The following is a 23,076-nucleotide window of genomic DNA, read 5'->3' as shown; positions in this document are numbered from 1 at the left end:
GGAATGGGATGGAGAACAATGAAGAAAATAGGATAAATGCACTATATAAATCAATGGTATGGCCTCATTAGGAATACTGCATGCAGTGTCTCAAAAAGGGATGTTGAAGAATAGGAGGGGGCTCAGATGAGCAATGAGAATGATTAAGGGCATGGATAATCTCGCCTATGAAGAGAGGGTGAAAAGACTGGCATTGTTTACTTTAGAAAGATGACAAATAAGAGGAGACATGATAAAAGTATGTAAAATCATGAATGGGACAGAGAAAGTGGATCAACAGAGTCTGGTCTCCCTGATTCACAATGCAAGAACAAGGGGACATTCAATGAAAGTTAAGGGTGACAAATTCAAAATTGATTAAAGGGAATGTTTTCACTTAATGTGTAAGTGGACTGTGGAATTTATAGCCACAGGGAGGGAATTACTTAAGGCAAGAACTTGCAAAATTCAAATAGGAAATGGGCTTTCATATGGATAACAAGAATAGCCAGAGTTATAATATTAAATCCAAAAAAAGTTTTAGAAGGAATGAAAAGCCTCACAATTCTGGGGCATAAGCCAATCTTTCTAACAATTGGGGGTTAGGAAGAAACTCCCCTGGGCGGCAGACTACACCAGATCTGCTCATTGCAGGGTTTCTTGCACCTTCCTCTGAAGTAGCTGGTATTGGGTACCGTCAGAGATTGTCTGGGTCTAATCCAGTTTTGCAATTCTTCTGTTTCAATTAATTCACAGAGGGAGAGGGTGTTCTATGTATAAGGAGCAGCGTGGAAAGAAACATGGATCTGGTTGAGAGACAGGCTGACAAACTGGCAGGTATGGTTGGCATCACTGGCAGAGCATGCCGAGGACAGGTGAAGACAATTTGCTTTTGAATTTGAATGAATGTGGAAAATCCCTCATCCCCCATCTCTCCCTTTTACTTAGCTCTGATGAACAACAAGACACGCTCTGGAAATATAGAATTCCTCTGCTCATGCCTTCAGCCCTGCTCCCGAGAGATGTAAAGCACTCACTCAAGTTAAGGAGCTGTTTGGTAGGGGGAGCATGGAGGTAGCCATCCTGTAGAGTTCTAAAGGGTGGGTGCAGTCAAGGGGAAGTCAGACCGCTTTCGAGGAGGAAAGATTCTATCTCCCAACAAACTGATTTTGAGAAAAGAAAAGCAGCGCCAGACATTAATGCTGCAGGCTAATGTCCTCATATGGTGGGATCAACCATGCTGGAAACATGCTATTTTAAGAGATGTACAAAACTGATAGATCACAAATATTTGGAATATTAACATCTATGTCTCAAACAGTCTCTTGGGCTGCTTATTAGGAAGCAGAGTCATATCTGGGAAGGTTTCACTTGGATAGCACTAGCTTCCTCCTTAATACTCTGCAGTGGATGAATAGTACAAGTAGAAATATCTGTCATAGCTAATGCTGAGCTCTTGTCCATAGATCTCAAAATATGTTACAACAAAGGGTATACAGCATGATCCCTATTTTGCAAAGAAGGAAACTGAGGCACAGAGCGGGCAAGTAACATACCCAAGGCCACACGATATATGAATGATAGAGACAGAAACAGAACCCAAACCTAGGCTGTGTTACTCTTTGCACCTGAGCTCTGTAGGGGTGGGAGAAGGACAGTGTTCACCCCAACCCCCGCCCCCTGGCCTCCCTACTCCTCACCATGGCCTGCCAAGTCACTACCCTCTCCTGTACAGACTGCACACATGGAGCAGCCTTCATGTGGTCCAGAGGAGGAAAAATGCTTTGGAAGTAGTTGAGCCTCTGGCCATGTCTACACTACAAAATTAAGTTGACCTAACTTATGTCAGCATATGTGCCATTGCAGTTATTGAATCACTTGTGTGCATGCACACGTGACTCCTTGTGTCAGCAGTGTGCGTTCTTCATAGGAGCACTTGTATTGTCAGTGTGGAGCATGGTGGGATGGCTCCTGAAAGCCACTAACAGTCAATGTAAGCAATGCAGCATCTACACTGACACTGTGTTGACTTAATTACATCAACTGTGACTCTGTGCCGCTCGAGGATGTAGTGTTACTAAACTGTCATGGAGAGGCATGTTGGTGGGAGCCAAATTTCAGTGAAGACACTGGTGCGGCTAGGTCGATGCAAGGCAGCTTACGTTGACCTAACCGTGTAGTGTAGACCTGGCCTATGTCTGCATAGGAGGCACTATATCCATAGCAGAAGGTCCCCACCCTGCACGTGTGTGTCTAACATGCAGGTCTATAAACCTATATCAAACAGCGGATAGAGAACTCAAAAACGTGTAAATGAATAATACATTTAAGAACACAGGGAACATCCTCTATTTTGTTAGGCGGGACACTAACAATAAGATTGAGAAAGATAACTTTTTAAACTTTGCAGGATACTCACAGGCTGTTAGTTCCAGGTGACATATTTTCTCTCAGAGAAGTTAGTATTACATGCAACATCCAGAGGTGAAGTATTTTTGTTCTCTTATCTATAATAAAATTCTGCATGGAAAAAAAAATTGGCAGCACCTGACTGACTGTCTTTATTAAGTCAAAGCAGCAAAGAATCCTGTGGCACCTTATAGACTAACAGACGTTTTGCAGCATGAGCTTTCGTGGGTGAATACCCACTTCTTCAGATGCATCTTCAGACTTGCATCTGAAGAAGTGGGTATTCACCCACGAAAGCTCATGCTGCAAAACGTCTGTTAGTCTATAAGGTGCCACAGGATTCTTTGCTGCTTCTACAGAACCAGACTAACACGGCTACCCCTCTGATACTATATTAAGTCAAAAACTTGACCTCTCTTATAACTTTACTTAATGAGAACAAGCCAGATTAATCCCTCCTGTAACTCTATTGACCTTCACAGACATGCACCAAAGATAAAATTTGGCTCAATATCTGGTTTGAACTTTTGATGATGAGATTAAAAAAAAACAACCACCCAAAAACCTATCAACATTTGTCAGCCCACAGAAAGCATCTAGGCATCCATTTATACTTCACAGTGGCCCAACAATTTAGACTAGAATCCTATTGTTATATTTCCCCATCAACAAAGAGGATCATATCCTCCTGACTGAAATGGTTTTTATTTGAGATCAAGGAAAATAACAAATGTCTCTGGGAGAGAGAACAGAGTGTAAGCATCTCTCTTAGCCTACCATGATCCAATTGTGGGGTGCAGTTGAGCCAAAGACCCCAAGTGAGGGACACATGCAGGGAACTTAAGGCCATTTAGAATGAATACCTGTTTCTGTGATCTCAGCCCCATGATTCTGTATTTCTAGTGCAGGTCATTTTCAACAATTAAAATGAGGGGATGTCAAGTTTATCCAGAAGCTAAGTTGGGACTAATGTGAGTGCTAGACCATGAAGTGAGTTCCTTTGAGACACAATATCTGTCACACCATAAGATTCTTTATTTCTAGTTGCCTCACAACATCCCCCATTCCCTGATGATCCTGCAAGAAAACAGACAATGCACAGAAAACAGAATCATCACACCTTGTCATGGGAAGGCCTCTGTCGCTACCCAGCCTGCCACACTGCCTGGCCTGCTTCTTGATCCCTTAACCCCCTGGTGTAACCCTGTCACCACATATGTATTTATTCTTCACTTACAAAGGATGGTACACTATGTTGCAGGTTTATAACAGGAAGAGACTTCCGTGGAGCCATCTGTCCTCAAACCAGGATCACCCTCTGAGCTTCCCCCTGCTTCCTGTTCCTCTCACTTACATCCTCCCTGTTATTGAGCCAATTGCCTCATTAGCCAAGCAATGGACACCCAAGTGTCTGTAATCCCCAATTGAGACTGATTAATTGGGTTCAATTAAGCCTGCACTCTCCCCAGTGCTGCAAGAACCTCAGTGACCAGGGTGCTACTAATAGTGCCCCACTGTTACACACCTCCTTACAAAAACACAGCTATCTATGCCACCCCTACCTGTGCAGGTACACAAGGGCACAACTACATAAAGTTCCCAGTAAGTGAAGATTCAGGCGAGTTATACTGATATGGATCTACTTTAGTGCAAAGTCAATGATCTGTGTGCAGCCTCCATGTATTGGAGGCAGGCAAGAGACTGGCACTCAAACAACAGCTGGCTACTTGTTGGGAGCTTTGTTTAATATGCTGAAATGCAGTCAAAACTAAGCAATGAGTTCATGGAGCTGTGCTAGTGGGACTCCGCCCTGCCAACCATCAGCACATAACCAATCTAAGGAAGGTCTGACTGAGAGGTTACCATGCCTAGGTTGATGGTTCTCAACATTTGCAGATGACTGTCCCCCTTTCAGGAGTCTGATTTGTCTTGCTTACCCCAAGTTTCACCTGACTTAAAAACTACTTGGTTACAAAATCAGACATAAAAATACAAAAACATCATAGTACACTGTTACTGAAAAATTGCTACTTTCTCATTTTGTCTGTATGAAATTTTAGTTTGTACGGACTTTGCTAGTGCTTTTTATGTAGCCTGTTGTAAAACTAGGCAAATATCTAGATGAATTGATGTATCCCTAGGAAGACCTCTGCGTACCTGGTTGAGAACCGCAGGCATAGGTGACAGGTGCAGTATAAAACCTGGATAGAAAGAACCTGCAGCATCTGAAATACCCTATGTAACACATAGGAAACTACATAGATCAAAGTGTAGTGTTCATTAAAAGCCAAAGAACAGTTAGAAATAGACCATCATCCACCTAAGCAACCGATGTTTATTATTACACCCATGTGTAAACACCTCATTACTTCAATATGTTCTAATGTGATTGGGGAGCATATGAAAAAGCAAACTCAGTAATGGTGACAGTATAATAACATCCAAGCACTTCATTTTAAGCGTACAAAATAGTGTCGTTAACCTGGGGAAATCACTGACACAAGATAATACTGAAGAAACGAGCCTGGCAGTATTCAGGGAAAGGATTGCATATGGATATAAATAATAGGAACATCCAAAGTTCCATTAGATAAGCTAAAAATGTATAAGAGCTTCAGGACCTAAGACAACCACTAACTCCCTGGGACAAGAAAGAAATACCTAGTAAGGGATGGTTATTTAATAAATGACAATTCTGACATCTCTTGTGCCTTCCTTTGAAGCAGCTGATACTGTTAGGGACACTACTGAACTAGATAGAGCACAAATCTGATGAAGTATGGCAAATCACATATTCCTATGTGAGTAATATAGGACTAATATCTCTCGTCTGTAGATGGCAGCACATGTCTGAAAATACAGCTTTCCTGAGATTAGAATTTTGTGTTAAATGAGAACTCTTTGGCTGTGTGGGGTGAACTCTAGAAGTATACGCAAGATTATCCCCCAGCTTTTCTATAGAGCTGCCTCTTTAGCTCACCTGGTACAGAAACAGCACAGATGGGTTTCAGGACAAATTCCTGCTCTTTTGTCTTTTTCTTTAGTAATGTGTGTGTGTGAGGAGGGGGGAGGGCAGAGTTATATCTTGGTAACTAATTTCCCCAGTTTCGATTTTAGGAGGGGACAGGAGGGATATAAAATAACGAGTTTTTTAGTGCACATATGAATGTTACGGTTCAAGCAAGTCTCTTTTTTTTAACAAATCTGCTCCTTGTTCAAATTCATGGCTGATGGATGGATGCCATTGCACACAGCTGACTGGAACTCAAATGACTGCACTACTAGGACCAGACTTCCACCCTGGTGTGAGCAAATGTATCTTTCATTGACTACAGAGAGAGGTGCACTTGTTTATTCCTGAGATGCTTTTGGTCTATTGTATCTATATACTATAAATATTTGGGATGAAACATTTGGCCTAATTTTATTATTTATATTACAGTAGTGCTTAGCGGCCCCAACTGAGATCAGGGCCCCATTTGGACAGGCTCTGCACAAAAACATGGGAGGAGACGGTCCTTGCCTTGAAGAGCTCACAGTCAAGACAGAGATGGTGGAAGTGGAAACAGAAGCACAATGAGGTGAAGTGACTTTCCCATGGTGAGTGGCAGAGCCAGAACTAGAACCCAAGTTTCAACCCAGTGAGCTAGCCACTAGACCACACCATCTCTCATTTTAAACACATTTAGTATTACGGATCCTAAAGAGACACTCAATACTGGCTGTTGTTTCCATTAGGAGAGAGTATGGGGTAATAAAAATGCAGCGAAGGGCAGGCAGACTGAAAAAACCACCCAAGAACATGAAGACTCCAAAAATGGAGCAGAGGAAGAGAGATGTGAACTATGCAAGTCACATATTGTGCTGGCTGAGATTTGGTGGTATGGTTTTATTAGTCTTAACACACAGCCCAGGGCTCCCTTCAGCTACATCCTAATCAAAAAGTATTTTCTTAGAAATCGGCTTTGGAAAAAGGTAAGTTTTGATTACAGAAAAAAAGTTCATGAGCTTTCATTAACCCTGCACATACCAAATAGTATCTCAAGAGGTTGCCAAACCTCAGGCAGTTTGCCCATCCTTAGTAGAGAAATTCTGGGCATGCAGTGAGAGAAGGACTAAAGTCATTGCTGACATCACCCTTTCTGAGATCCTCACTGCCATGCCAGAGACCTGTGTGTCACTGCCCGTCAGGTCTGCTGCTCCCCTAGAGGAGGGGGGCTTGTATTAGGGACTGAACTATTACATACTTAGTTCCTGGAAGGGGCAGAAGCATGCCTTGTGGGCAAACAACCCCATGATTGTTCCCTTCAATAATGTGGGCAAATGTAACACCAACAGACCCTGGTCATTGGCAGGCAGGATCGAACCTGGGACTTTTGAAGCTTAGTGCATGAGCATCTATAGAAGGAAGCGTCGTGGGCTGAGGGATGTGCTGGCCACCCTTTCTGCAGCCCTCATTAGCCTGGAGCAGTGAACCGCAGCCAGTGGGAGCCACGATCAGCTGAACCTGTGGACGCGGCAGGTAAACAAACTGGCCTGGCCCACCCGTGGCTTTCCCTGAACAAGCAGCAGCCCTAGTTTGAGAATCACTTCTCTACAGCATGAGCTAAAAGCCAACCGCCTATTAGCTAAGGCTGTAGAGCAGATTCATTTAACTCTCACTCTAAGTGGTCTCGGTGCCACTAGATGGGACAGAACACCACACCCAGGAGGTGTGTGGGTTACACAAACATCAAACGAAGTTATGTGTATGATTTCATAGCATACCTGGACTTCAGCCCTTGACTCCTCCCCACACAAATCCATCTCTTCTCCCCCCCACCCCGCCTCCATTCACTTGGCTGTAGAGAGTCAAGACTGAGTCTGCAGCCTGGGCAAACAAAATGAAAGCCGGTGCTTTGAGTTATTGGGGAATGGGTGATTCTGTTCCTCCACATGGCAGCAGTACTGCTAGGTGTCATGAAATAGGACCAGCACTTGGTCTGCTCAGCCTGACATGGTGTGGAGAGAGAGCCCTCAGGCCTGCCACTCCTTGTGTCTGTTGATGAAGGCCCCGGACAGGGGCTGGGGGACTGCAGCTGAGGTAGTCTTGTCAGCTAAGTTCTCTGTCTGGTGAGTCACAGACAGCAAAAGTAAGAGGAGGAACTGTCAGAATCAACATGAATTCCTCCAGAACATGGCAGATGTGGCAGAAGGAGGGGGTCTCACAACAAGCAACCAGCCTGTGTGTACAAACAGAAGCAGAGTGGCCCACGGGGCAAATGTCCATTCACCCAATGGCTCTGTCCAGGCCTGCTTATGTTACACAACTGTGGCCTTCCACACCAATCCAGGAGAATCAGTGAAGGAGCCCTCATCACCTATGTGGGGAAACCATATCAGTGTTAATAGGGATGAAACCAAAGAGGTTCTATAGCAATTACACTAAAAACCTGTGCTATCGAGCACAGGATTATTGCCTTAATTACTTGTGTGGGTTTTTTTTAAAACCAGCCTATAGAATTCTATAGCGGGGATTGAATTCTATAGCAAGGATTGAATTCTCTGCCCAGTTCTATTGGGTGATTCAATAACAATCTCTAGAAAGTTTATCCGGTTAATATAATTTTCTATTAAACTGTACAGGATAACTCTCTTTGGCCAGATGGCTGGTGACCCAACATAGCTCTCTGAGGGCAATCAAGCCCCAGACAGGGGTGCATAGGCTTTTATTGGCCCTTCTAGGAACTAAACTCCAGCCTGGAAGTCTGAGCTGAAAGTGCTTTTAAAATGAAACCAGAAGTATAAGTACCCAAACCTCTCAATAGCTCTGAAGATAGAACTATTTTGCTGCTGATTTAGGCTTGGTCCGAAGCCACTGAAGTCAATGGAAAGACTCTCGTTGTCCCCAGGCTTTGGGTCAAGTCCTTGTTCTGCTGTTTTGCTGTGTCATGTTTTGTGAGAGGGGGTTGTATTTTTGCCTTAAGTCTCAACCTGCAAATTTACACATGCACAACACTGAAGCCAATGGTACTATTAACACCTAGAAAGATACTTGTATCTAAACATTCACAGGCTCGGGGGCTAAGTATTTAATTGTGAAATATGGACTGTCACATTTTGTTACAGTGTCAAACATGAAAGCCCTGATTATCACTGGCAGGGAGTGAAGGATCCAAGCTGGAAGCTTCCAACTCATTTATGTCATTCATTAATTATTAGCTCTCAGCCCTCTAGGAACATATTTATGAGAACTGGGGGCAAGATTAGATCAGATCAGATCATACTCTTGACTTTCTTAACAGCTCAGCTCTTGATTATTTTGCCAGACAAGAGGAGAGACTTTATGTTGTTGAAATTATTATTTGAGTAACTATGAAATGTACCATATAAAACCAAATTATATTGCAACGCAGCAGAAAAAGGGATTTTATGAGATTTATAAAAAAGCACTTATCACCTGGCAACAGATCACTGAATCTTCAGCAAAACCCAGTTTGCTTTTGGACTTGTTTATATGAAGTGCTCAAAAGCGATAGACTAGCTTTTGCTTTGTAACAAAACCACCCCCAAGCAATTACACAGATCTCACTAAACACCCACTAGGGTGCACCAGATTATATCCAAAGCTAATTGTGATGTAAAATCTAATTGAAATGCAACTACAGATCATGATAATATGAGCAAACAGGTTTGGATAAGAGAAAAATCAATCAGAACTTCCACCAACACCTTTTGGGTTGACTTATTTCCCCTCTTCCCTTGTTTTGCAGACAGAGTGGGAGATGAGCTCCTTGGAAAAGCTGGCCCTTATTGCACTATTAGCCCAGTGGGTTGTATGTAATTATCTATTCCTTTCCCCAGTAATCTCAATAGTGCTAGATGTCTTTAGGAATACAGACCTCTAGCTCTCTGGCCCTGTCTTCAGTTGAATTAAAACCACGTACATGATTTTAATACACGGTTTATCTACCCTGAGCTCTTCTTTAAAATTTCCCATCTGCGGTAGTAGCAATGGAAACTCTTGCATAGCCAAGGCACCAGTAGCTGCTCGTGGTTCTACCACCTTGTCACCTAGACCTGCTCTGAGCAGGATTTGATGACACGTTGGTTAAAAATGTTGGTGTCGCACCAGTGGAGTTGCACCAATAGCAGTGCAATAGAGGGAAATTTAAAGAAAAGGTTCAGTACAGATATAGATTAGTAGTTGACTATCTAGTCTCAGTCACTTAAGAAACAGTTTAAGTTCAGTTTAATGCTGTCCATAGGCTTGCTAAACTGTTAAAACAAGTTTGGGAAATGCACAATATGTCCTAAATGAGCGGTGGGCCTAAAGCCAAGGCACAGAGATTTGACAGGGAGATACACAAACATAAATCTTATTGATCTTATTCCCGGTGCATGAAGATTCACACCACACTGACAAAACTTCCAAAGTCCTAACCCGGCATGCACTCGGCTCAGTGTAAAAACTGGGATGGATTGTCTGGAGAGGACGTTCCAAATTCCTGACCAGGAATCTACCCAGGATATTTCAAAAGTTTTAATAAATCAACACAAGTGGATATGGGGTTGGGGAGTGTGGGGTTGGATGGAGAAAGTAGAAAGAAAATTATTACAAATTAATTGGAAAGGAAACGTTCTAAAATTGTGAGCTGTGAAGACTATTACCTAAGGAGCGCAGATGTTCGTCTGTTTATTCATCTGCCTTTCTAGCTACATGAGGAAAGGTGGAGACAACAAATACAATGCAACCTAAATAAATACAATTATAAACCTGGCAGGGGCCTGTTCTAAGTCATTTACAACCCTAAAAGGCCCGTGAGGTCTTGGCTCAGTCACACTGGAGGGTGAATAACCTTGCAGCGCGGGTCCTGTCAACACGCCCATGGAGAACATTTATAGAGGTGGCAGAGGCTCTTTCTTATTTAAGAAAAGGCCTCTTGAAATAGTTTTAAAATAGCCTGCCAAGTGCTTGTGTGTAATATTGCTGGCTAAACAAACAGGCCTCCTCATGTGAGTGCAGAAGGCTTTGCGTTATTAAGATTAAATGGTCACATAGTTCTTCCCTTCATGTTCGTCCAAAAGCAGAAAACAAAAGCTGTGGCTTGACATCATTTATTCCCCACATTCACTAATGCAGTGAATAGTCTTTGAGGGATTTTTACTGCCTTGAACAAACAGCATGAAATTCTCTAAGAGATGGGTGAGCCAGAGCAGAAAGTTTAGGCCCATGGATACCAGAGGATGACATTTAGGTTCTTTAAGATTTTGCCCAGTACTGGTATATGTTTATCATTTGATATTTGTCTAGTGCTAACGTGTTCAGGCAGCTGGGTGATTCAACTGATCAAGTTATTAACTTTGGGAGGCCCGAGTTTAAGCTCCTACTTTGTTCCAATGAAATGGAGTTTGGTGTCTCCTCCTAGTCACATGAGCATTTGTTCACATCATGCTGTGTAGTTGAGCAATCCTAGAAGCCTATGTTTAGATGTCTCAGGGGTACAGCAGTTTGGGGATGAGGTGTGCTGGCAGAGCTTTGCTGGGCATGGAAAGTACCCACCTGCTCCATGCTTGCCTCTTGCTAATGCTATTAATCCTTAAGCACTCAATTCACACAACAGTGCTGTAGCTCCTGGGGAAATCACAAATGTGTTTCAGGGGGTCATGATCACCTGCCTTTTCTGTACATCTAGATGGAAGAAGGGTCCCAAAATATTTTCCTGTTATAACATAGGGACATGGGCATGGAAAAGGTTGAGAACCATTATTATAACTAAATATATGAAACAAATTCCCAATTAGGAACAGTCCTGATTCAGACCAGCATATGCTTTTATATCTATTATGTTTCTCAAAGCATTTAGAGTGCGGTACTGTGCTTCCTCTGGTTAGGTTGCTTCCTGCTTCATTCACCTCTCACTGAGTGGATTATATGAGCTGATATGAGCCCTACCATTAAGGGTGAGATTCCTGCTACTGGTAGCTTAACTTACATTGTCAGTAGCACCAGCCCATACATCTGATGCCTGTGATCAACCCTTCCTGCTGCTTTCAGCATCCTCATCCTGTTTTTTCAGTATTTTGGTGGGTTTTTTAACAATCTAAATATGTTGCCTATTTGGCTAGTGAGGGGTGGGATAAATATCCAATGGGAGTGAATATCAGGAAACTAAAGAAGGGATTTCACATTCTAATGCAGGGCGCTCCACTATAGATAGATGGCACTTAATATACAAAGGGAGTCTAATAAATAGGGCACAAATGGTCTGATAATGGAATTTCCTAGAGTTAAGATTCATCCTACTTTGCTTCTTTACTTCAGCACAGGTCCTGCATCAGTGGGCATGTGGTAGGCTAGCCCAAAATAGGATTTTATTTTTTTCCTCTTATCTCTTTGTAAATTCTATACGATTCTTTATTTTTATATATTTCAAGTTGTACAAAAAATTTAAAAAGGGGCCTGCCTGAGCCCCTTGGTGACGTTGGCAGATATTTAAATTCAGCACGTTCACCTGCAACCTGTAGTGTAACAGCAATCCCGCTCCACAACTGTTGAATCCAGGCAATGATTTAGGAAGTCCCTGTGCAGTGACTGTACAGCAGAGGCTGTATGCCTCCATCTGCAGACTAAAGACTCAGGGAGTGCAAGTGTCTGTGTATGTCCAGCAGCTTCAGCCAAGGGTGTACTTTGTGATAAGAGCCCTGAGTTCTGTTTCTTCTAGCCTGGGGGATTCTACAAATCCCAGAGGGGGGGGGGCTGGTCCAAATATTTTCAAAATTCAGAATTTTGAAATTTAAAAGCGAAATGTGGCTAACATTCCCATAGCTTTTCTGCTGTTCCATCCAGCCAAGGAGCTGGTGGAAATGTTTCAAATTTTGAAGTTTTACAAAATTTCAATTTTTAGGGGAAGAAATTGGTGGAGAGAGAAGGGATTTGGAAAAAAAAAAGTGTGATACTTTCCCCGACCAGCTTAACCTCATAGCCAGCAATGGCTGAACAAAATATAAACAGAAACAGATGCCCCTTGCATCACCCACTTTCACTGCTCTCCCCAAAAGCTTGGGGCAATAGGTGAAGTTACTGTTCCAAAATAAGGATCTGACCCAAATCTCATAAGTCAACTGGAAGGCTCCTATTGGCTTCAAAGAATGTTTGGACTGGCTACAAATTATGCAGTGCTCTTTCTTCCAAAAGCCCCAGCACCCTAGTAGGGTTGCCAATTATGGTTGGCTGTATTCCTGGAGGTTTCATCACATGACAATCTCTAATGAAAGATTAATCTTAAATTCCTGGAGACTCCCGGACAATCCTAGAGGATTGGCAAACCTTTGGTGGCAATTCTGGATACTCCTTGGAGCAGGAACCTTATGGGAGTTGGGGTTTTAATATTTCCACAAATGTTGAAGTTTCCCACAGGATCCAAACTTTTATTTAAGAATCCAAAGTTTATTTAGCCTTGGTGAAGTAAGAGACTTCCCACTGGTATAATGGATACACAGCTGCCCTGCTACCTTGGCCTAAGTGGGAAACTCAGTCCAGCCAAACAGCAGCCTCATAGTGAGGGGTTTCCACTTGTAAAACAACATTTAGCAGTAAATGTAGGCTGACAAAGTTAAAGGAAAGACTAACCATAAAAAAATCTTTTGCAGCCAAAATAAGCTGAGTCATTTCTGCCTGGCTTTGAGCAGCTCCATCATAGTCAGTGTCACACAAGGAAGCTACCCCCTGCATGCAGCTAGCAATATGGGGCAAGTAACATGCCAATAACAGGCTAAGAAACTAGGCTTTCCCAGAGGCTATTTACAAGAACAAAGCACCTAATTCTGGGGGAGGAAAATATATCCCAGAAAGTCAAATCAGCAAAGGCTTCAGTGTTTTTCTTTTTTGGACACAGGTGGTCAATGGTCATTCAGTGGGCTAGTGGGTGAGAAGCCAAACTGATCTTTGTTTCTCTTCCTTCCTTCTTCTCTTTTCTCTCCCTCTTGTCAGGGTCTGCTCTATTCTTCCCTCTACCTTTCCTTCCCTGCAGGAACTCCCAGTTCTCACCTTCCCATGGTCTTCCCTCCCACCCCTATTAATCTCATTGGAGTAATGACTCCATAGCCCATGAGAACACTTCAATGTCAACATTAATTATTTCATTGCTGATTATTTTAGTGTTCTCATGGGCTATGGAGTCAGTACTCCAATGAGATTAATAGGAGACTGGAAGTTCACATTTCAGTGTCATTTTTCAAGGCTGGCTGCAGACTCAGGAAGGCTTAGCTACATCAGCTGACATTCAGTTTACATTTGGAAGGTTTTCCTCTGTAACCACGAGTACTATAAATTTATTTTTTCTTAAAAACAAAAGATGAGACTCTGGACAAACTGAATACGTACATCAAGTGGGCTGTTTGACATACCTGCTCTAAATAAAACAGTAACAGGTGGCTGACAAAATTGAGAGACATACTTGGATCAGCCCTAAACTGAGAAGTGGAGAGTGAGTGAGCAAGAGAAAGATGAAAAGGGAGAGAGAAAAATAAGCAGCGGACAGGAGGTGGAGAAAACATGTATAGATAGAGAGAGACAGACAGCACAGGAATGAGAGAGAGATGGGGAAGAAGAGTGAGGCAGGATGTGAAAGAGTGAGAAAAATGGATAGAGAAATGGAGATGGAGAAGAGAGAGAGAACACACCAGTGGAAGAGTGAGACAGATCAGCAGGTGGAGAGACTGAAGGATGTGAAAGAGAAATAAATATTTGGATAGCTGGAGAATGATACGCTGAGTTAAAGAAGGGTAAATTCTCAGCTGAGAAAAGAGATCTGCATGTTGTGCACAGTAGATGGAAAAAGGGGGATCTCTCATGGGAGATTAAAACTCAATTAAAACTCAGCTACTAAATTGAAGAGAACATTAAATCCAAATAAAGAATTGAATTGATTTGACAAAGAGAGGAAAAAAAAAGAGGGGAAAAAAGTAAATCCAATTATGGGCTGACCAGCCACCTGCCCCAAGACTTGTGCTGGAGGAAAGAAGCAAAGTGGTCTGCCTGTGATGGAGGGACTCCCTTTCAGGTTGCCACCTCTGAGGTACAAAAAACCAGCACATCTGGGATGATCCTGAGCCCATAAAACTGGACAGCTGCAAGTGTGTACTGAACAGCTGGACAGATTTCCCAGGACAGCTACCTCAAAACAGGGCCAATCCTAGGGAAATCTGGATAGGTGGCAACTCTACTCCCCTTCTGGATACCCCTGAACCACCAGCCTGACCACTGGGCTCAGAACCATACTTCTGAAGAACAATTTTTTCCTTTGCTAGGCAGCTGATTGCACCAAAAATGACAGGAATGAAAAAAAAATTGTGGTGGGATGGAGAGACATTCTCTCCTGCCATCCCTAAAAACTCTCCCCCCAATCCCTGTTCCAAGTCACCCCATTGAACAGTGCTACATAATCAATATACTCGGCATACTTTTCAGGAACAAAGCATAAACATTTTCCGAGGGCACTTTAAGTGTTTATTTGCCCAGCGCTGTTGCCTCTCTCCTTTTCTTTATGGGAGAGCATTTTGATTTAAATGGGAAACTGAATAGATTATGCTGTGTTTCACCCCTGCTGTCTGTAAACACATTTGCTCCTGAAACGCAGGCTATGGGGGAAAAAGGTTGTTGGAGACCCATAGAATATTGGCAGCACATCACTGTATGGAAGATTAACTTTGTACAGCCACCACATGGGACCAAATTTATCCCAAGCAAGACTCTACTGAATTCCACCAGGGATATCTTTGGCTCAGTGAGTATAACAATGAAACCTTCAGACTATTCTATTCCAAAGAACACGAATGAATCAGTCTGGATACCAGCTAGTTTTCTTGCGACAGGCTGGTTCAAGAATTCTATTGCATTTGCCATGATCTGAGCAGGAACCATGGAGAGTTTTCATCACTTCTCTCTCTCTCTCTCTCTCAGAGTAAGCAGTGTGCACTGAGCACCCAGAAGGAGTGCAATGTGCCATCAGCTTGCCAAGGCTAACTAGGTCTCTCCATATGCCGTGAATAAATAGTGAATGCAAGCAAATAAACAACATTGACCGGGATACGAGAGAAATGCAATGGAACTGCCTGCACCCTACTTTCAGAGCAGGAAGATGAGTTTTGATCAAAGAATTATCCATCTCCCTACACTGCTGTGGATCAACGGGAACTAGCAGGTTCTCTCTTTCCTCTGCCAGTTCAATTTCATTTCTTCATACCGGTCTTAAAGAAGGGACCTGGTGCAGGGCTCCAGGCTAATTATCCTAGGACTTGCAGAAGGGAGCGCTGATGGCTAATAATAAGACTAAGTAGCACTTGTCTAGCCCTTGTCAAACGTTCATTGTCAGAGCACTGCTTAAACAGTAACTAACCACCCTCCCAACCTCTTCTCTGGGGCAGGTCGTAATGTCCCTGTTGCTGAGAGCCAAGATCTGTAAAGGAGTAGGGATGTGAACTCTGCTTGCTAGCCCTGTACACAGATTGTGAAATGGGCCCAATGGGAATGAAATTAACTCTTTATTCAAGTAAAAGAACTTTAAGGAGCACAACTGAACCCCTGAAAAAAATACTTGAGACCAAGTTAAGACTGATAATGATTCTCTCTCCTTCCCCCACCTCTCAGCAAAAGTCAGGCAACTGTCCATCAAGAGGCCCAAAAGTAATTATTTATTTGTCACATAAGCACCGTTTTTGCTATTACCACCATTTATTTGCAGTAGTACCTAGAAGCCAGTCAAGTAGGGGCCCTGTTGCGCTACGCTCTGTACAAAAGGGGAATATTGTTCTTCTTCAGACATCTGATCTCTGTTTATCTACAGTAGATACTTATATGGCCCCCATATTGCCATGGTACCTGAGCAGTGCAGTTCCATGCTCCAGTAATGCAGACAAGTGATATTCTAATCCCTCTAGGACTCTGAAAGGCAGCTCTTGTGACACTGCATCCCAGAATTACTCCTCAAATTAGACTGTGGAGGGATCTAACAGACTCTTTGGGGGCATGAATGGTGTCTTCTTTTGTATGTGGTCAGTCTCTAGCACACTGTAGATACTACCAGAAAAAAAAACCCAATTATTATTATTACTGAAGTGCCAAGAAGCCCCAGCAGGCTGCAGCTGCATTGAGCAGAGCTCTGCACAGATGTAAGAACGGCCATCCTGGGTCAGACCAGTGGTCCATCTAGCCTAGTATCCTGTCTTCCCATGGTGGCCAGTGCCAGATGCTTCAGAGGGCAACAGGAACAGGGAAGTTTATCGAGTGATCCATCCCCTGTTGTCCAGTCCCAGCTTCTTGCAGTCAGAGGTTTAGGGACACCTGAAACATAGGATTACATCTGTGATGGGTTGTACTCCCACTTCTGGGATGCCACCTGATATACTGAGATTTCACTGAGTCTGCCTGCCCCACTAGCCTGCGCTCCCTCTCCCGGTTTTGCTGAATTAGGCTCTCCAGCCCTCCTCCCCCGCCACAGCTCTCTATGAGAAGACTCATCTAAGAAATGGCCCAGCACTTCAGTGCAGTTCCCCTCTGAAAAGGACAGCTAAGAGAATATTGTCTTGCGCTGTAAAGAAATCTATACAGCATAAGCTCATATATTCGCCCCCTCCCTCAATGTGGAGGAAGATGTGCACAACTTCTTGTCCCCCATTATAAATTGCACAAACTGGGTTTAATAATAAACAAAAACAAGTTTATTAACTATAAATGGCAGATTTTAAGTGATTATAAGGGATAGCAAACAGAACAAAGCAGATTACCAAGCAAATAAAACAAAACACTCATACTAAGCTTAAGACCTTAAAGAGACTGGTTTCAAGAAGTAATTTCTCACCCTAAATGTTGTTTTAGGCAAGTTTCAATTTCTGTAGCTTAGAGTTCCAGTTATTTCTCTTTACAGACTAAACTCCTGTCTTAGTCTGGACTCAGCCCTTGCCTTTTCCACCACTCAATTCCTTTGTCTCATCAGGTACTTTAAGCAGTCTTTCTTCTTGGGCAGGAAGGCAATGGAGAAGAGTCCTGTTTGCCTTACTTCCTAGCCTTAAATAAGGTTTACATAAGGTGGGAATCTTTTGTTTCCCAGTCTTGACCTCCCCCTCCTTTTAGTGGAAAATTACTAGAAGTCCAAGATGGTGTTTAGTACCAGGTGACAGGACCACCTGACCTAGTAATGTCACAGCTACATTCTAGGATGCCACTCAGGAAGGAGAGAGATTAGTATCTTCAAAGTCTTATTGTTTCTTCCTAATGGCCCATCAAGGCTGATGGCCTGTTGTCTGGTGGGTGTCTCCCAAATACATACACAGTTGTAATAGTTACATAGTCAATATTCCTAACTTTAGATACAGAAATGATACATGGATACAAATTGGATAATCACATTCAATAAGTTATAACCTTTCTGATGATACCTTACAAGACCCAACTTGCAAAAAAAACCCAACAACTCAGTTATGCCATATCCAGACCATAAGTATATTTCCATAAAGAATATGGGGTGCAACATCACAACAACCCTGATCATCTTGGCTAATAGCCATTGATGGACCTTTCCCCCATAAACTTATATAATTCTTTTTTGAACCCAGTTGTACATTTGATCTTCATAACATCCCTTGGCAATAAGTCCACAGGTTGATTGTGAGTTGTGTGAAGAAATCCTTTTAAATCTGCTGCCTGTTAATTTCATGCGTGATCCCGGTTCGTGTGTTATGTGAAAGGATAACTACTTCCCTATTCACTTTTTCCACACTATTCATGATTTTACAGACCTGTGTCATATCCCCCCCACCCAGTCATCTCTTTTCTAATCTGAACATCCCAGGATAAATATCTCCTAATATCGAAGCTCTTCCATACCCTTAATAGTTTTTGTTGCCCTTATCTGCATCATTTCCAATTCTAATATATCTTTTCTGAGATGGGGAGACCATAATTGTACAAAATATTCAAGCTGTGGGCATACAATGGATTTATACAGTTGCATTATGATATTTTCTGTCTTATTTTTTATCTCTTTCCTAATGAGGACTAATATTGTTAGCTTTTTTGACTGCTGCTGTCCACTGAGCAGATGTTATTCCGAGAATTATCCAGTGACCCCAAGAGCTCATTCTTGAGTAGTAACAGCTAATTTAGATCCAATATTTTTGTATGTATAGTCGGGATTATGTTTGTCAATGTGCTCTGCACTTATCAGCATTGAGTTTCATCTGCCATTTTGTTGCCTAGTCACCCAGTTTTGTGAGATCCCTTTGTAACTCTTCACAGTTAGCTTTGGACTTAGCTATCTTAAATAATTTTGTATCATCTGCAAACTCTGCCACCACACTGTTTACCCCCTTTTCCAGATCATTTATGAATGTGTTGAACAGCACTGGTCCCAGTACAGATCCCTGGGGGATACCACTCTTCACCTCTCCCCACTGTGAGAACTGGCCATTTATTCCTACTCCTGGTTTACTGTCTTTTGACCAGTTACTGATCCATGAGAGGACCTTCCCTCTTGTCCTAAGATTGCTTACACATTTTTGGTGTGACACCTTATCAAAGGCTTTCTGAAAGTCCAAGTATACTATATGCACTGGATCATGCTTGTCCACATGCTTGTTGACTTCCTCAAAGAATTCTCCCTCCAAGGTCTTTCCCAAAGCAGCTTACAATCTAAGACACGGCAGCAGGTGTGCAGCAGAACGGAGAGGGTGCAGGGGGAGGAAGAGCAGGCTAAAAGTTGCAGGAACACAATTGCATGGAGCTTTCCCTCAAGGCTTGTTCACAGTTGCTAACATTACAGATGGTTTTTCTAGGTGAAAGTTCCATGCAGAGGCAGCTGCTCCAGTGCCCCAGGCTACATAATGCCTAGTATGCACATTCTAGCAAGGGGCTTGTGATAGGGTGTGTAGCCCATACAGGCCCTGAATGGGATAATGTGGGCCTGAGAAGCCAATTACCGTATGTAACCTGGCTGTCCCTGGCGGGAGAGCCAGGCTTACATGATCATGAAGCCCAGCTAGGCAGGAGCAGGCTGGTTAGTATAAAGAGAGGAAGTTTGCAGCAGAAGTGGGCTACAAGGAAAGAGTCTGCAGTCACTCTCTGTGGGATAGAAGATTTAGGAAGCAGTCCATGGAGGCAGCAAGGAGTCTGAGGGAATAGACCTTGGGTTCCTCTACCAGCCTCTAAGGAAGGTGGGGTGAAGCCCCTTGAGGTAAGTATCATGGAGCCCAGACACAGATGGAAGACCTGTGGTTAAGTCTCTGGACTGTAGCTTATTTTGACTCTGTTAACTTGGAGGGGAAGGGCTAAAGCATGACTAGGCCAGAGAGCCCGGTTGTGGGAAGAGAGAATATTACAGTGACAGAACAACCGTTGGCAGGGAGCGCCATATGGGAGAGAATTTCTGTCCTGCACCTGGCCACGAGGAGGTACTCCTGAGGTGAGTGAGCCCTGTCACAGGACTCCAGAACAGCAGAATAGCCTGGCAGACACAAAAGATCACTGTGGCACTTTGAAAAGTACCATTAAGGAATAAGCGCATTTCTATAGAGGATTCCAAAGCAGCAGCACATGGAGTACTTAAAATTTTAGGTGGACCACTCTAACTTGACTGACAGAGACCTACTGTAATCCACACGTCTTCTGGGTGTGGTGTTCTCTCCCATATAGTGGCACTGAGACCACTTAGAGAGATGAATGAGTTCGTTTTACAGCCTTAGCTAACAGCCAGTCGGCTTTTAGCTCATTGGGTACAGGCTCATGCACTAAGCTCCAGGGGTCCCCGATTCGATCCCGCCTGCCAACAACCGGGGTCTGTTGGCGTTATAAGTGGGGGCGCATCTGGGATTTTAACTGAGAAGTCTCTGAAGCTTGGGATGTGCTTCCTCAATTAGGGGAAGTATGTAACCCACACACCTCCTGGGTATGGTGTTCTGTTCCATCTAGTGTCACCGAGACCACTTAGAGAGAGTTAAATGAGTCTGCTCTACAGCCTTAGCTAACAGCCAGTTGGCTTTTAGCTCATGCTATAGAGGGTCATGCACTAAGATCCAGAGGTCCCGTTTGATCCTGCCCGCTGACGACCAGGGTCGGTCGGCGCTACACTACAACTGGGCCAAAGTGCATCACATGAGACTTATAGGCTGCTGCCCTGTTCTCTTTATCCCTGTAGATCACGTATTTGGGTCAGTACTCTTATCTCCCTTCCTCTCGGAAGCTTGTAGCATTGCCACTCAGTCTGTCTGTACCTTCCTGTTGTAGTGAGTCCATGGCTGCAGGGAACCTAAACAGGCACACATGGCACTGAAGACTGGATTTAAGATTCTGTGCTCCCGGGACTCTATTTTTGGAGCTAAAGAAAATTCCACATTAGCTGTGGTGACTTAGTGTTTATATCTTCTACAGGCTGCAGCCACTAGAGGGAGACATAATTGCACGCATTGGAGCAGCTCTGGCAGTACATCCAGTAGAGGGGAGGGGCTAGTCAAGAATATTGAGCCAGAACTGTACAACATGGGAAAACACATGAGAAAAAGGCAAAAGTAGTTAGTGGACAGGGCCAATTTAGATAAGGTGTTAGGTCCCATGACTGGAAACTGGGTGAATTATGCCACCTCAGCTGTGCTTGTTAAAAGTCAGCCTTTCCTTATTTGCTTAACTAATAGATTCCAGCAGCTCTTGCTGCACATCTGCTGTATAAATACAGGCTAATTTCTGTTCAGCATCAGCACAGCCCTGCGCGTGCTCCACGAATGGCAGAGATTAGCAAATAAGCGTTAAATGTAGAGCTGGTGCCTTACAGGAAGTGTCTCTTCTGAGGATATGGGAAACTCAGGGCTGTTGACATGGGAACGGTAGCTCACCGTACGTCCTGTTCCTTCTCTCTAACCGGAAGGTAGATTTAATTATTCAGATTGGGAACAGACTTTGGATAAAGAGTCCCTCAGAATGGCTTTATACTGAAGCCAGGCTGCTTCTCTCAAGAATCTGGATGGGAAGCTAAACTAATCCTATTTGTTTGGTGGGTCTTCCTCTCCATGCTTACATTCCTCCTCTGATGTATTGGAATGGGATTTCATCAGTTCAGTATACAGTCGCTGAGACTCTTCACTGCACTGTAGGGATTCCATACATAGCCCCTCTAATCACTACCTGCAGAGGGCAGCCTATGGTCGTGCCAGGGGGATTGTAACCTGGCCAGCTAAGGAGCTTTTATGGGCTCTGTACATCATGGAAAGAAGGAGAATACTTCCCAGTATTGGGATTACAGCACTACTATAAAAGGACTCAAAAACACATTAGGGCCTGGGGTTCAAACCCCTCAGTATTGGAATCCAGAGGCTTAGCTTGTAGTCTCTCAGGTGCACATGCAGTTACTAAAACTGTTCATGCAGTTATTGCAAACAACCGTGCAAATAGTACCTAGCCACCTGAATCCTAATTTGTCTATGAAAACACAGTAATTCGTCTTGAGAAGTTATTTAAAACATTTGAATAGTCACAAATTATCTCTCCATTCTTATTTTAAAGCCCTGTCTACAACAACAAGACAACTTACATGATTTTAATAAAACCCAAATAAAATTTGAAATCAATATTTAATTAGCCCTGAGCCCTACAGGTCTTTGGCTGATGGTGCATTCTGCTGTGCTTTGACATCTCCATTTATCTGGAATATCAGCTCTTGTTATCCCTGCACTGCTGTGGGTTTGAAAAGTGAGACAGCATTGTGAGCTCATTGTATATCCAACAATCCTGCTCATTTATCCCATGGCTGGAGGGAACTATTATTTGGTCTCAGATGAAGCCAACATAATGATTCATTACATCTCTACATCTAAATGCTTCTTTTCCCACTTTATTTTAGCTTTGCCAAGTGGCATCTGCATGATTTAAAACAAATTATAAAAAATATGGGGCTGCATTGCAAGTGTAAAATTGATCAAGTCATAATGTCAGGAAGGATAACAACTGATAAAACCCAATGAAATAAGCAATAAACTGTTTAATGAAACCCTCTTTGCAATAAATTTTATATCTATAAGTGATTACTTTCCCCCTTTTATGGGGGTTGCAGATTAACTGTACAAATCAATAAATACTTTATCCTTTAACCTCTGGTCTTATTTATTCACCAGTTGTTTAGCCCTGTGTCTGCGCTACACAGGAAAAACAATTCTCTCTTCATTATCTACTGGTGGAGTAAGAACATAAGAATGGTTGTACTGGGTCAGACCAAAGGTCCATCCAGCCCAGTATTCTATCTACCAACAGTGGCCAATGCCAGGTGCCCCAGAGGGAGTGAACCTAACAAGTAATGATCAAGTGATCTCTCTCCTGCCATCCATCTCCACCCTCTGACAAACAGAGGCTAGGGACACCATTCCTTACCCATCCTTGCTAATAGCCATTAATGGAGTCAACCGCCATGAATTTATCCAGTTCTCTTTAAACCCTGTTATAGTCCTAGCTTCACAACCTCCTCAGGCAAGGAGTTCCACAAGTTGACTGTGTGCTATATGAAGAACTTCCTTTTATTTGTTTTAAACCTGCTGCCTATTAATTTCATTTGGTGGCCCCTAGTTCTTATATTATGGGAACAAGTAAATAACTTTTCCTTATCTACTTTCTCCACACCACTCATGATTTTATATACCCCTATCATATCCCCCCTTAGTCTCCTCTTTTCC

The sequence above is a fragment of the Mauremys mutica genome, chromosome 8, assembly GCF_020497125.1.
Source record: "Mauremys mutica isolate MM-2020 ecotype Southern chromosome 8, ASM2049712v1, whole genome shotgun sequence".
Taxonomy (NCBI): domain Eukaryota; kingdom Metazoa; phylum Chordata; order Testudines; family Geoemydidae; genus Mauremys; species Mauremys mutica.
This window is presented reverse-complemented; position numbering follows the sequence as displayed.